We start from the raw sequence: 12,170 nt of genomic DNA on the forward strand, positions 1-12,170 counted from the left end.
TGGGTCATGATTAATTTTACAAAAATTTAGGAGGGGCTCAAGTGCACTGTCTTCTGTCATTTCTGCTGATTCTCTAGTGTCTAAACTGCTCCAAACTCCATATCACAAGGATTGGTCCAGAAACTCAACAGTACACTGGTGCCAACCAAACTAAACAAAACCAAACAAAACAAGCAAAACCAAAATATAAAATGAAAATCACCTTGGAAAGTGATTGTTGCTATGAAATGTCATGTGTATATATTCTGTGCATGTGTCAATATCTAGCACAGTGAATGTCTAGACATTAGTTCAGTAAATGTTCACTTTTTTTCTTCTTTGTTGGGTCATCACCTTATAACAGTATGAGAATCAATTTTAAGAACCCATCCTCTTGTAAATGCCTCTTAGCTAAGTTTCAAGGGTCATGTCATGGCCCCCTTTCTCTTTTCATACACCTCATTTTCATCCTGCTGGAGACAGCTAGTGGCAATATCTTAGTGTGACAGAAGCATAAATCTCTTCTCTGGCCATGTTTTTCAGTCTCAGCTAGCACTTACAGGGACTGAAAAGTGGAAACAGGACTCGGGGTTTACAGAACATAACTACGTTTTTGGAGACAGGATTGTGTGGTCTTTGCCTTGCAGCCCGCCTGTTCACCATTAGCCCCCAGTAAAATGAAGTCGTCATGTTTTGTTCATAATGAACCACTACGGTTGGAAAAAAGTTTTTTGGGTCCCATCATTCTAAAGAGCTTATTCACCACTGAGGACACCCCTCAGCATGTGTCAATGTTAACAGCTCTCAGGTTCACTTAGAATCCCCTTCTGTGGGCTGACAGAGACCCGGGACCCGGCATGCCTCCACGGGCTTCTCTTCTTAATGACCTCTAGGCTTAACGGCTGAGTTCTGCAATTGTCCAGCTGAGACTGGAGAGCTCCACCTCTTTCTGGGACAAATAAAATCAGAAAATTATTCTTGCTCCTGGCTTCAAGTTGCAAAACAACTACTTTCTATAGTTGTCTACTGGGTCTACTGTGTCCCACTGTGATGTAATCATTGTTTATAATCTTTACAACAGATTCATGAGATTGGTCTTATTAGAGATCATTTTATAGCTGAAGAAATGGAAGCTTTGAGAGTTTGAAAAACTTGCTCAAAAATAAACAGCTAATAAATGATGAGCTAAGATTTAACCCTACTAGAGCTTGCTCTCTTTTCACTCACCATGTTCCTGGCAGTGGACATACTGTGAACAAGTGAGCGCTTTGCTTGCCATTTCTAACGGAAGACTGAGGAAGGGATAAGAAGACCCAGGCTCACAGGGCAAATCAGTGGGCGTGCTGGGACCCAAGCCAGCTTACAGCAAGAGATTGTTATTTTCTGTATTAGTTAAGTAGGTTGGGAAAGGGCTTGAATTTGGATTCAAACCTCAGCATTTACAAGCCGCTTGATTTGGGGCTAGTCACTTTATTTGAGTGTCAAAATTCTCTCTTGAAAAATGAGTAGAAGCACATTGGATGCCTCATTAGTTACTATGAGACTAATGAATTGGGATAGTTAGAGAAGGCCTGCGTGACAGAAAAGTTTCATCTTGTTTGCCAACTTCACTCAGCTGCTGGTGGATAACTTCACTGAGGACTCCGAAGGTCTAGTCAGGGATCAGAAGGAAAAAATGCAATGACTGATTAGTGACAATGGCCTCATCATGAGAGCGGTAAATGTGGTTTTGTCCTACTTATTTGCTCTGTTGATTTAAAACAATATTACGTTGCCAGCTGGAGATTAAGGAGGTGCGATAAATCAGCCCAAGATTACACAGCTAATAGGTGGCAGACCCAGGGATGCTTGACTGCAAGATCTGTATCTCTTCCAGTGATTCCCACAGAATCTGTGGCAGCGGGTCCAGGACCTCTTAGGGTATCATAAGATTCAACCCCAAACATCCTCTTGAGATGTGGAACCCACAGAACCTTGCAGACAATGTGGATGAATCACATTAGGTCAAGGCAGGTGGCAATCAAGGTGAGATTTCTGCACTCCACTTCTAAACCCCCACTAACTCTTTCCAAAGAAGTTTCAAAACTATTAGTTCATCTGAATTAGGTTGTTCAAAAAGGTTAATTACTGCAGCCACCTCAAGCTTCATTGTTTACTATTTTGTGTGGGCCATGCCAGAAGGAATGGACTGTTGTCTGAGATTTGATCTCATGAATTTTTTTATGCTCTCCAGCTTGATAAGTTTCCCCTCTGATTCCCTAGCTGCTAAAAGCCACCAGCTTCAACTATCACTCCCTTATTGCCTTAACTATATCATCCCGGATACCAGCAACTTCTTTGGCTTTAATATCTGCATCTGCTTGGATGTTTTCAGAGTACACTGGAAAAAAAAAAAATAAGAGGAAGAGGGTGGAGGAGAAAATAATGATGATATTAATGGCTGCTATTCATTATTCCCAGTCACTGAAATGATCACTTTTCTCACTTGCAAAATGATTGAGACAATAGTATGTACCCCTCATAGGGCTGTTGTAGGGCTAAATGAGGTAGTACATATAAAGCACAAGCACCCCTGACTGATATAGGGTAAGATCCCTAAAGTATTAGATAGCATAACTTTATAGGTACTTTATTAATATTTTATACAAGATTATCAGAATTACACTGTTATTACGTTCTTTTTCTTAGAGCTTTATTAAGGTAAATTTATTGTATAAAACTGCATTAACCTAAACTTTAAAATTTGATGAGTTATAATATATGTTTCTTTATACACCATGAAAACATCCTAAAGAAGATAATATTTTCTCAGACCCCATTGTAATACATGCCTTGTATCACCGTGGCCCAGCACAAACAGTATCGTTTTATTTTTTTTTTAACTTTTTATCTTATATTGGAGTATAGTTGATTAACAATGTTGTGATAGATTCAGGTGTACAGCAAAGTGATTCAGTTATACATATACATGTATCTATTATTTTTCCAAGTCTTTTCCCATTTAGGTTGTTACATAATATTGAGCAGAGTTCCCTGTGCTATATAGTAGGTCCTTGTTGGTTATCCATTTTAAATATAGCAGTGTGTACATGTCAATCCCAAACTTCCTAACTGTCCTTTCCCCCCACCCTTCCCCCAGTAACCATAAGTTCGTTCTCTAAGTCTGTGAGTCGGTTTCTGTTTTGTAAGTAAGTTCATTTGTATCATTTTTATTTGATTCCACATATAAGCAATATCATATGATATTTGTCTTTGTCTGACTTACTTCACTGGGTATGATAATCTCTAGGTCCATCCATGTTGCTGTAAATGGCATTATTTCATTCTTTTTAATGGCTGAGTAATATTCCATTGCATATATGTGCCACATCTTCTTTATCCATTCATCTGTCAGTGGACATTTAGGTTGCTTCCATGTCTTAGCTATTGTGAACAGTGCTGCAATGAACATTAGGATGCAGGTATCCTTTCAGACCATGTTTTTCTCCAGATATATGCCCAGGAGTGGGATTGCAGGATCATATGGTAGCTCTATTTTTAGTGTTTTAAGGAACCTCCATACTGTTCTCCATAGTGGCTGTATCAATTTACATTCCCACCAACAGTGTAGGAAGGTTCCCTTTTCTCCACACCCTCTCCAGCATTTATTGTTTGTGGATTTTTGATGATAGCCATTTTGACTGGTGTAAGGTGATATCTCATTGTAGTTTTGATTTGTATTTCTCTAATAATTTGTGATGTTGAACATCTTTTCATGGGCCTCTTGACCATCTGTATGTCTTGTTTGGAGAAACGTCTATTTAGGTCTTCTGCCCATTTTTTGATTGGTTTTTTTGTTTTGATGATATTAAGCTGCATGAGCTGTTTGTAAGTTTTGGCAACTAATCCCTTGTCAGTCACGTCATTTGCAAATATTTTCTCTCAATCTGTGGGTTGTTTTTTCATTTTGTTTATGGTTTCCATTGCTGTGCAAAAGCTTTTGAGTTTAATTAGGTCCCATTTGTTTACTTTTGGTTTTATTTCCATTACTCTGGGAGACGAATCAAAAAAGATATTGCTGTGATTTATGTCAGAGAGTGTTCTGCCTATGTTTTTCTCTAAGAGTTTTCTAGTGTCTGGTCTCACGTTTAGGTCTTTAATCCATTTTGAGCTTATTTTTGTGTATGGTGTTAAAGAATATTCTAATTTCATTCTTTTACATGTAGTGGTCTAGTTTTCCCAGCACCGTTTGTTGAAGAGGCTGTCTTTCCACCATTGTATATTCTTGCCTCACACTGTCATTATGTTCGGTTTTTTTAAGTTTGTTTTTTTTTGGAGTATAATTGCTTTACAATGTTGTGTTACTTTCTGCTGTACAATAAAGTGAATCAGCTATATGTATACATATATCCCCCCACCTTGGACCTCCCACCCCCCCGTCCCACCCATCTAGGTCATCACAGAGCACCAAGCTGAGCTCCCTGAGCTATACAGCATGTTCCCACTAGCTATCTATTTTACACATGGTAGTGTATTTATGTCAAACCTAATCTCCCAATTCATCCCACCCTCCCCTTCCCCCTCTGTGTCCACACGCCCGTTCTCTACATTTGCGTCTCTATTCCTGCCTTGCAAATAGGTTCATCTGTACCATTTTTCTAGATTCCACATATATGCATTAATATACAATATTTGTTTTTCTCTTTCTGACTTACTTCACTCTGTATGACAGACCCTAGGTCCATCCACATCTCTACAAATGACCCAATTTCATTCCTTTTTATGGCTGAGTAATATTCCATTGTATATAGGTACCACATCTTCTTTATCCATTCGTCTGTTGATGGGCATTTAGGTTGCTTCCATGTCCTGGCTATTGTAAATAGTGCTGCAATGAACACTGGGGTACGTGTGACTTTTTGAATTATGGTTTTCTCAGGGTATATGCCCAGTTGGTGGGATTGCTGGGTCATATGGTAGTTCTATTTTTAGTTGTTTAAGGAACCTCCGGTCAGAATGGCCATCATCAAAAGAATCTACAAACAATAAATGCTGTCATTATGTTCTGATGTGGCTGTTTGGCGCCCTCATTTCTAGGCTGTGCTTGGTAACCCTACAATGGGGCTGAAGGAATTGACCACAGCACAATCCTTGGATATGGAGGATGGGGCAAAAATATGTAGAGGGACTGTTTTGTCCATTTCACAGGTAAGGAAGCTGAGGCACTGACTGGTAAGCTAAGGGAACAATGAGACAACAGAGTGTGCTGTCCTGTACTACATGAGGAGCCATTCTTGCTGTGACCATGGTGGCAGAAGACTTTTGTCATCATTGGCCCTGATTCTGAGAGAGACTGGACCCAGCTGATGTTTCCCCTCACTGCATCCCTCCATGGCTGAGCATGGGCTGGAAGGACCAGGAAGCTCTGAACACTCACCCTCTCCTCTGCTGCCCTAAATGCAACCCCACTTTTTGGAGACCCTCCTGCTGCTTCCTGGCCACATTCTTCCTCCTGCTTCTAAACCCTGCTTTTGAGCCAGATTGTCTGACAAGTTACAGGACTTGGGAACCACTGCTTCTAGGACTGAGTGGGAGGGCCTGAAGGGTGTGAGGAAAGACTCCTGAGAGTGGAGGGCTTGGTTAGCCCCCGAGGCCCCGAGAAATGGACAGCGCCTGATGACAGTGCCTCCAAACTGCAAGCGAGTCCTCAAGGCAAGCAGGGCCCTCAAGATGTCATCTCATCTTCTGAGGTGTTGGGTGCAGTGGTTTAACTATGGAGGGGACAGAAATCAGTGGCCGTGGAAGTGAGATTTGATGATGCCAATGTTAGGGATGACAGCAGAGAGTAAGCGTGAGGGGAGCTCCAGAGTCACCTCCGAATGAGGTTAGGATACTTCCTCCCTAGGACTGTCTATTAATGTCATTTAATAGTAAACCACTTAAAATGAAAGCGTCTATGGGAGTATTTTCAGAAAAGGAATGAAAAGGTAGCATAGGAGCTTGTATTCCCCTTCAGACACACACACACACACACACACACACACACACACGCTTGCAGCTCCTTCCAGACATGTTTACCCAGGCTTTGGATTTAGTAGACCAACCGCTGTAACTAAGAAAATGACCTCGATTCTGAAGGCTGAGGAGGAAGGAAGGAAAGCTACTCAGGATGAAGGATGTCACCTATCATTTCTTTCCTCTCTTGGCTCCTCAAACGTCACCATGTTCCTGTTTTGCTTTGGTGCCAAACCAAGTTGTGACAACAGCTGCTCTGACATCCTAGATGCCAGCCCCTGGTGACATGGCTGACCAGGGACACAGCCAGGACTGAGACAAGGGGCTGGAGGAGTCCTTTCCCTTGGGATTGCAGTTAGTTAGCTGGAGGATTTGCTGGGTTGAATCTCAGAGCAGCCTGAGCGGCAGGGTGCATGTGGGTCCATCCAAGAACAGATCATCAATGGAGCAAGAGAATCAGTCTGCGCCTAAATGGGACCCTTAGAGCCTGAGAGAAAAATGCCTTCTTCTTCTCTGATGAGGACTGCCAGATAGATATGGCTGGGGCTGTGCTGGGGCTCATAACAGGGACAGGGGGCATAGGCAGGAACATCCGAGCTCTGATCCGCACCTGGGGAAGTCAAGGCTTCCCAGGTTTTTTCAGGTAGGTCTGCTGCTTTCAGGAAATTCAAGCCAGACAGGCGTTTATCCAGTCCGCATGCTGTTCTGACGTTCCTCAACGCCCCGTATCAGTAATAATAGCCAAGGAGAAGGAGATAAACTTTTAAAGAAGATAGAGCAGGAGAGGAAATAGAAGTAGAAGGAAAACCAAGAAAGCTGTGCATCATGCCACAGGGTAGAAGAGAGCAGAGGTCCTCCCTGGAGGGAAGGGGGGGACGTTGACTTTTACTGGAAAGCCATTGTGTGCCTGATATTTTCCGTTAGTTATCTACTGATATCTGAGGGGCCCGAGGGCTCAAGGGGGTGGAATTGCAAAGGAAGGGAAAGCCTCTGTGTAGACCCAGAAAGAGGAAAGCTCTAAGACACAAGCAGGAGCCAGTGAGTAATCATGATTAGCTGAAATTAATGAAGATGGGACTAGACATGTAATTAAGACCTTTGCTATCCAAGCAGAAAAGGAAATAAACTTCCATGACATCATCCTCAACACCCCTACGCTAGGCTGCCTGCAGATAGGCTGTCATTTCCCTCCATCATGTATCCTGGCTGCTCCAATCCCCAGGGAGCACCTGGACCAAGATGTGGGCTCTCTGGGAGCCCTCACAGAAGGTTCTCTTTCTAATCCTCAGCCCAGCCATTAGGCTCTGACAGCCATGAACACAAAGCAAGTTTGAGAAGTGTTTATCCTAGGATCAGGGAGCCACATTCCCGTTGTACCTCTCACTTCTCCTTTGCCATATCAGAGAGAGTGTGCTTTTATAGCCTGGAGGGTATTTATGGCACCTCTGTGAGTTGATTAGGCTCAGCTGGTTCTATTTTACCTTTCAAAAGTTACATGGAGCCCTTTGTGTGATTTTTTTTTTTTTTTAATCCTTCAACCAGGAGACAAAGCGAACTGGAGAAAAAATGTGATCCTGGAAAAAAATCAAAGGATGTTCTCCAATTTGTAAAATGCCTTTCCTTTTGTGATTCAGTGAGCCCTGGGGGATGTCTCTTTATGGCATCTCACTTCCAAAGAATGAGGAAGGGGCTACAGGAGGAAACAGGGATGAAGGACTTGACTTGTACCCAAGCCCATAAAAAGGCTGAAGGAAAGAATAGCTTCCACCAGAAACATAGACATCTTGCCTCCCCGACCCTGCACTGGAGAGCTTGGAAAGTTCTCTTCAATGTGTCCGCATCAAAACCTGGCTGTCCAGGTCCCTGATTTATCTAGGGGGATTGGCAGGATTAGTGGCCTGATCTGGGAAAGCTCACCTCTTTAAAGGTGCTACAGACACAGTGGAAGACATTTCAAGGATTATTGAGTCAAGGAATAATGCTAATAATAATAATAATAATAGTGTAGTGGCAATTGCAGTAATAACTGTAAGTAATCATTATTTGTTCTGCACCTGGCAATCTGATAAGCCATCATCTTATGTAACCCTCACAACGATATTACGACATAGGTTAGCATTACGTTTACTGTCTTGGCAGGAAAACTGAAAATCTGAGAAATCAGGTAGCTTGTTTAAGATCATCTTTTTTGTAATCAGCAAAGCCAGAACTGGAAACCAAGCCAGGTAAGTTCTGAACAAGAGGCCTCAAGCACCATAGTGTACTGCTGCTGGGTAATTAATACCACCGATAAGTGAGATATGCAAAGCCTGTTGTAAACTGTAAAGCTCTCACCAGGGCAGAAGGTTGGTGCTGATACTGTGATGTACATTGATGCCTGCTTGCCAGCTGCATGCTGGGCGCCTCTGGCTGTGCCTACGGCTGAACATTCTAGGAAAACCTGCTGTGTCCTTTTGGCCTCTGGAACTGTTCCAGGTCCTGCCTCTCACCCTTCACTTTGAACTCACCTTCTCCTCAGCCCCCATCCTGCTGCATCCGAGGCCAGACTCTCTCTTTATCTAGCCTCCTTCTGATGGGTGACCCTGCTTGGCTGGCCTTGAATGGCTTCTGTTTGGCTCCCCCTGAAGGCAGTGTTCTCAGGATGGACACCCCTGCCCCAGGCCTCCGCCCATCTCCTGCCTGAGGCTTCTAGCCTCACCAGCCTCCCCTCACACCGTAACTCCCAAGTGCAGTCTCCATGTACCTGATTGCATCATGGTCTCCCTGTCTGCATCTATGTGTGTGGTCCCTTCTCCACATGAAACACTCTCTCTGGAATAGTCTACCTTCTCTTGACTTAATTTCAATTTCTTTTTGGTCTCAGCATCTGAACCTGTGAGCTGAGTTGCTGGCCCTGCACGGGATCCCACAGTGCCCTGCGTTCACCCATACTGTCCACTTGTCAGATTCCATCATGTCACAGCCTGACAATAAAGGAGCGATTGGAGCCCTCCTTGCAGGCAGGGTCCAGGTCTCAGTGACCCAAGTCTTAGCATAGGCCTGGCACACGGCGGGTACTCACTTGATGATTGTTTAATGAATGAACAAATGGTAAAAAACATGAATTCCGCACTCTGCATCAAGCCCAAGACCCTAGATTCCCTACTTAACTGTGCTGTCAATCAGCCGAGAACCACACACCCTCCCTTCTCTGGAGTCCTCACCAGAGGATAAGGCGAGGCTCCAAGACAGGGCAGCCTCCAGCTGGCAGGCAGCCTGCTTGCAGTCCGTAAAACAAAAAAGTCCAAGTGTATGGTCTACAACGAGAGGCTTTTTCTTGAACTTTTAATTTTGAAATAATTATAAAGCTACAGGAAGTTGCAAAGAATGTATAGGAAAGTCCTCCTTGTTCAAAGTCTTCCAGTGAAACTCCTGTTGCCCTTCTTGCTCACTCCAGGTCATCACTGGCCTGCTCCAGCTCTCTCACATACTTACGTAACTGCTCCTTAATGGCCCGAGTCTGACTCAAATCTTCTTCTAATACTGAGACCTGCTTGTAGCTCTGTGCATATGGATGCTCCAGTTTCTCCTTTAGTGCTTCCACTTCGTACTTCAGTCTTTGGTTGTCAGCTTGCAAGTCTCTATTTCTTTGTTCAGCCTGTACTGTGCTTCCAACTCTGCTTCTAATTCTCTGCTTCCTTCCTGGAATTCAGCTAGCTCATCCCGAGCTTCCGGGAAGCTTTGTTTATACTTCAAGGAAAGTTCCTTCCAGTAAGCAGTTTCCTCCTTTAAACTTGAAAACTCTGGTATATCTTCACCATCCATGATCAAGAAAGCCTCCAATGTGTCAAAAGCGCATGTCCCCCCTCTGCTCCACCGACGTCTCGCTCCGCTGGCCTGGCCAGGCCCGCGCAGCTGCTCAGCTCCGCGCCCCCTCCGCAGCCTTGAGCTCCGCTCCGCGCATCTCCGCGCCTCGATGCGCGCACCTTCGCGCACCGCTGCTCCCCGACCCTCAGGGGCTACGTGGGTGTCCGAGGCCGTTCTGTGACGCACGGAGGCGGGGTTCTGTCACTATTTTTTATTTCAACCATTGTAATAAGTGTATAGTGATATCGAATTATGGTTTTAATTTGCATTTCCCTAATGCCTGATGATTTTGAACATAATGTCATGTACCTATTTGCCATCTGTATATCCTCTTCAGTGAAGTGTCCATCCATGTCTTCTGCCCATTTTCTAACTGGGTTTTTTTTTAACTGTTGAATTTCGAGATTTCTTTATATATTCTAGGAACTAGTCTTTTGTCAGATACATTGTTGACAAATATTTTCTCCCAGTCTTTAACTTGTCTTTTCATCCATCGTCATGGGATCTTTCATTGAACAAATTTTTAAATTTTTGATGATGTACAGTTTATCAATTTTTCCTTTTATGGGTCGTGCTTTTAGTGCCAAGTCTAAAAACTCTTCACCTGGCCCTAGGTCCAGAAGATTTTCTACTAAGTTTTTTTCCTAAAAATGTAATAGTTTTATCTTCTATATTTAAGTCCACAATTCACTTTGGGTTAATTTACATAAAAGGTATGAGGTTTAGGCTGAGATTCATTTTTTTGCTGATGGATGTACAATGACACCAGCACTAGTTATGGAAAAGGCTATTTTTCTACTACTGAACTGCTTTGGCATCTTTGTTAAAATCAGTTGGGCTTATTCGTGTGGTTATTTCTGCGCTCTCTATTCTGTCCCATTGATCTCTGTGTCTGTTCCTCCACCAGTATCACACTCTCTTGGTTACTGAGCTATTCTTCCATTAAAGTTTTTTTTTTTTTTCAAGAATGTTGTTGTTCTTATGGGGCCTGTACCTTTCCATATAAATTTTAGAATAAAATTCTCTATGCCTACAAAAATACTGTTGGGATTCTGTTGGGAATTACAGTAAACTTAAACCTCAGTGTGGAGTAGGGCTTTTATTTTGCTGCATTTCCCTCCAGGTCCTATTATCCATCCTTCAGAGGTTAGTTGCTGGGGCACAGTGTGAGCAGGAGTAAAACCTGTTCTCCCCCTTGAGGATGTTCTGCTACTACTTCGTTCTGAGCTGGGAGTGGGCTGGCCACGGTAGCCCTGGATCCCAAAGGCAGCACCAACACCTGCCTGTAACCTGCTCACAGAATCTCTCTGGCCCAGCTACAGGCCGCCTGTGAGTGACCTGCATCTGGAGTGGTATTGCCTCATCTCTACCTTATCACTCATAATCCTAGGTGAGGTGGGGTCTAAGCCCATTCCATCCCTTGCTCCTCTTGGCAAGAGTAAAACTTCTGACCCCTAAGTATGGTGTAGAATCAACAAAGGCACCAGCTTTAAATGGGTCACTAGAGCTCAGACAGTGAGTAAATCTGTGGCCACCATGACACACTGACATTGAAAGGGCCCTTCTCTCCATTTTCTTGTCATGATGGAAGTTTTTCCCATTCCTGTGTGAGCCTGGAGAACAAAATTAGTCAGGTAATACTGGGCTGTGAGATGATAACAAATTAACTCCTAAATGTCCCTGGCTTAACTCAATGAATATTTCTTTGTTGCTTCCAGAAAGTTGCATGTGAATCTGGTGGCCTCCTTTTCTATGGAGCGAAACCATCTGGAAATGTGAGTTTGAAGCTTACCAAGCAGGAAAGAGAGAGCTGGAAAGTGAAGTTGAGACTTTATACCACCTCAGCTCACAGATGATGCACAGCACTCTTGCTGTGGTTCATTGGCCAGATCTAGTCAAATGGCCCCAAACTAACCTCAAGAGTCAGGGAAATAAAATTGCTGTGAATGCTACACATCAATAACAACGAAGACTGAGATGCCTTTCACCTGGAGGAAAGATTGAGTTTGATTTAAAAGAAATGAAGTCATCTGACAGTTCCCATGCACACATTTTGGCGGTGATGTTTTACCCACGCCATGTGCTGTAGACTGAGCTGCTTTAAGCTGATGCACGTGAATGATGCAGCTTGAGTCTGTTTCATGCATGTATCCACACAACATTCCCTTCTCCGCTTTGTCTTCTCTAAAATACTCCAAAGAGGGAACAACAGCCAAACGAAGGATTAGCCCCACATAAAAGTCAGGTTTCAGGTGCTGTCCTCCAGGAGGTGTAAATATCATATTCCAAGACAACTAGGCTGCTGTCTGCTCTACTTCATTACCAAATGCAACTGGTGTCCGTGGACCAGA

The 12,170-nt window shown here is 43.5% G+C and overlaps 1 pseudogene; it reads right to left on the minus strand.

Annotated features, from left to right (window-relative positions):
• Positions 1-2,267: 2,267 nt before the first annotated feature.
• LOC118882403 lies at positions 2,268-9,790 on the minus strand (annotated as a pseudogene).
• Between the last annotated feature and the right edge of the window lie 2,380 nt (positions 9,791-12,170).

Source organism: Balaenoptera musculus, chromosome 16, assembly GCF_009873245.2.
Source record: "Balaenoptera musculus isolate JJ_BM4_2016_0621 chromosome 16, mBalMus1.pri.v3, whole genome shotgun sequence".
Taxonomy (NCBI): Eukaryota; Metazoa; Chordata; class Mammalia; order Artiodactyla; family Balaenopteridae; genus Balaenoptera; species Balaenoptera musculus.